Source organism: Chinchilla lanigera, unplaced genomic scaffold, assembly GCF_000276665.1.
Source record: "Chinchilla lanigera isolate Chin_1 unplaced genomic scaffold, ChiLan1.0 scaffold00088, whole genome shotgun sequence".
NCBI classification, from domain to species: Eukaryota; Metazoa; Chordata; class Mammalia; order Rodentia; family Chinchillidae; genus Chinchilla; species Chinchilla lanigera.
This window is the reverse complement of record NW_004955489.1, coordinates 2,301,455-2,305,433: the sequence shown is the minus strand read 5'-3', so window position 1 is coordinate 2,305,433 and position 3,979 is coordinate 2,301,455. Positions and strand designations below refer to the sequence as shown.

The 3,979-nt window shown below is 40.7% G+C and overlaps 1 pseudogene; it reads right to left on the bottom strand.

Annotated features, from left to right (window-relative positions):
* Positions 1 to 247: 247 nt before the first annotated feature.
* Positions 248 to 936, bottom strand: LOC102020254 (annotated as a pseudogene).
* Between the last annotated feature and the right edge of the window lie 3,043 nt (positions 937 to 3,979).

The following is a 3,979-nucleotide window of genomic DNA, read 5'->3' as shown; positions in this document are numbered from 1 at the left end:
GGCAATTCTTACTAACATCTCAAGTGAGCTATCTGGGGTGAAAGCCATTCTTTGTAGCTTTTTCTCTCCAGCTTCCCATTGCTTTGGGACCTCACAACCAGTTACTTGACAGTATTTTATTTTTCATCATCTACCACCTATCTGTATTTTAGTGGTTGCTCCATGGTTTCCTGTGTTCATCATATTATAATCACTTTCTGATTTATAGTAACAATTCTGAGATATAGCAAAGTTACTCTTTTTTTTTATGTCATCAGTTTATTTACAAACATGTCTAGTATGCCATGTGAATTTAAGTGTGATCTGTTTCCAAAGAGATTACACCTCTTGAGGAATTCTTCCCATCTGTGAAAGGGGATGAATTAAAACATCCTTATTTCTTAAGCAGTTGGTGCCTCACTATATAGAAAGGTGCTGCAAAACCAGATCCAAAGGACAAGGTCATCATAGCCAGTAACCTCCCCTTGTTCTCCACAGAAAACAGCAGATTCTTCCTGGGACCCTCCTTGTAGTGGCTCAGATGCACCACAGAGGTTGTGAACTTCCGGGTGCTCTGTCCCAACATGGTGCTGCTGGAACCTCCGCGAAAGGCGCAGAGACACAAGGCAGAAGAAATGGCCGCAAAACTCAAAGCCTTTGCATACTCACAACCTTGCTCCTCAAGAGGAAGAGACCTGACCGGAAGACGGAAAAATAGCAATGTTATACATATATAGGTCTTTTCCTCCCTTTTTTTGTTGTATTAAATATCATACATATTACATTCATAAATATTGTAAACCCAACAATACATTATTATAGTCAATACTTTACATAATTTTGTATCTTTTAAACAAGGGAGGAGAACAAAAACATACTTACAACTTTTGTTATGTTAACCTTCTTATCATCTTTGTTTCTCTTTATTCATTCCTGGAGGTATAAATTACCATTTGGAATCGTTTTCCTAGCTCAGTACAGCTTTTCTCCTAGCCAATTCCTTTATGCTGTTAATGACAAATATATCACATGCTTCTACATCTTATTTTTCCAATAATATATTATATACTACCACTTTATTGTTTTCTACAACAGGGGCATTTATGGAACTCAGCTGTTTAACACTTTTCTTTTACCACTTTTTCTTGTTTGTCTGTGTGTGCTTAAGAGGTAAAGGAAAAGGAAGAAAATATAAGTGATTTACAGTTAGCCTGGGGAAAGTTAATTCCCAGCAAGAAACAATGACCAGATGAAGTTATTTTGGCAATCCTGGGCAGAAATTAAGGGCACATGATTTTTAGTCAGCTGTATGGCTGCTTGCTGGCTGAGTGACCTTGAGCAAGGAAGTGATTTTGTTTTTCTGAGCTTCTTTTCCTCCTCAGTGTGATGGGTGGAAAAATATCTATGTGATGATGGGGTGTAAATGTTGTTGACATCTGCCAGGTGTTCAAGGAATGAGTTATTATACCACACACACACACATACACACAAACACATACACACACACACATGAAAAACAAAATCCCCACAAGAAACCGGAGCTTGTCTCCCCAGGGGTAGGGAGGAACTACAGTGACTCACAGTGTCTGGTTGTCATTAGTGGGGTTATTTAACTGAAAAGCAAAGAGGAATTTGAAGACCAGGGAAGGAGGATCAATTAATGTGCTGTGAAGCATTTTTAATATTCTTTCCTGTCTCAGAATACTGCTGCACACATTTAGAAGACAGATTGTGAAAATCCCCTGTGACAACACAGTGGGGTGGTTTTTGGTTTATTATTTCTATGGTAAACATCTTACTTGCAGGTCCTCTATTTATATGCATATTTGCTGAAGAACTGTGAAAACCAGCAGAATGAGGAGGGGAGGGAATACTTGTCACTAACACACTTTCTGTTTTTCTTGGAGTCACAGTATAAACTGGCTAAGGAGAAAAGATGGAAAATGTTCTTTCAAGAAGCATATCTTAATTTGTTGATCATGGTATATGATAAAAGCAGGTAACAGGGCATTTAGATAATCAGAAAAACCTTTATCAACATAGAATGTGCTTTTATGGTGTGTTTTGCAATGACCATTATTTAGGTTTCACATATTCACTCCTCTGTTATCCTCATGATGTTTTAAATAATTTATTTTATTTGGTTGTTTTTTGAGACAGGATCTCACTATGTAGCCCAGGCTGGCCTTGAATTCAAGGCAGTCCTCTTGCCTCAACCTCTAGGAGTGCTGGGATCTTAGGCATGTGCTACCACGTACAGCTAAAATAATTTCTTTAATAAAATGTACAGGTTGTAATTAACTTCATGGGCAGAACTTTAGCAATATCAATATTTTAGAGAAAATTATCATGACAAAAGAACTCAAAGAGAACTAAGAAGTGATCTGATTTGCTGGAAATTCTAGCTTCTTGATGGATTTGGTCCTTTTATCACTATAAAATGAGAAGTGGTCTGCTCAGCTTTTAGGAGCCAACACATCGTTATAGCTTGTATCTAGGTGTTCTCAAAGCCTCACAAGCTCATAGGTGAGGCTCTGGGGAGGTGACTGGACCATAGGTGTGTGATACTGGATTAGTCCACTGATGGCTGTATAGCTGGGTGTGGCACCAGGAGGTGAAGCCTGGTGGGAGGAGGCAGGTCCTTGTGGGTGTGTCCCACTTTGAGAGCTCAGTGCTTCCCGCTTGCCATACCATGAACTGTTACCCCCATGCCATGAACTCTCTCTTCTTCCATGCCACTCTGCCTTGGAGCTAGCTGACTATGGACTGAAACTGCTACAAACTGTAAGCCAAAATAAACTTCTTGTCATTTAACTTGTGGATGTCAGGGATTTTGTCCCAGTAACAAGCAAGTAACTAAGACACTCATGTTCCATATGGGAAGATCACACAGAGTACCTTCTCCAACCTGGGCAAGACATGCATTCAGAAAAGCTAACCTTCTTCTCCCAGCTGCTGGGTTAATTACTAGGCTGACAACCTGGCATGCCCAGTAGGGACCTACTATACTTGAAAAGAGATTGTATCCCAGAGAGGCTACAAGAGTTAACCATCATGCACTGGCAGGAGTCAAGGTAGCCACTGAAAGAAATTAGAAAATAATACTAAATTAGCAAGAGCTCATTGACTCAAGGATATCTCTCAGTGGAATGGGGGATGGGTCTCAGAAACTTGGAGAAAGTGATGGTTCATACTAAGTGAAATGGAAATTCTTGAATGGCCAAGGCAAATGGGTGGCAGAAAGGACTTAATCTCAGTAAATGGGCCTGTTGGAATATATATTACATGAGGGGAGACATTTCATCAGGTTATCTTCCACAGGAGGGCCTAGAAGCCACATCATTTACCAAAATGGGGCAGGAGAGTAGAGTGTAGCAAAACTGGCTGGGGAAGTAGGTGTGACCTGCAAGTCACAGAATCCCAAGACACATGTGCACAGCTGTTCCCAAAACCCTGCACTTGGACTTCTCTCGAGAAGCCCAGCAGGTTCCCAATAGGAAGGCCTAGACTTGGTCAGTCTGAGGGGTGGGTGATACATATGGGATAGTCAACTTTAAGCTTTTGGTCACTGAGTTCTCTCTTGTATGGTGGCCACTTTCAGACTGTAGGGTGTACTTTTTCCCCTACTTTTACTTGGCCCAAACTTGCTCTTCAGAGCCTGTTTCTCTTCCTATCTTTAATAAATGCAAAACCTTGCTACTGTTTGTATTTGTCTCGACCAACTGTTTGCTCAGGACAGAAAAACCTAGACACCACCTTAGAAGGAGACTCCAGCACCTCCAAACATGGTAACAAAATATCAGGAATGTGCCAATGAGAGAGACACCAGGATCACAGGAAAGATCAGCATTGCTCTTCTCTCCAGGCTAGGGCTGGTGGTAGAAGATAGAATTACAGAGGCGGCCTCACCAGAAGCAACATGGAAAACAGAGTCCTGAGTCAAAAGAAGTTCAGTTTTTTTTTTTTTTTTTTTTTTGGTTTTTCTCTGGTACCGGGAACC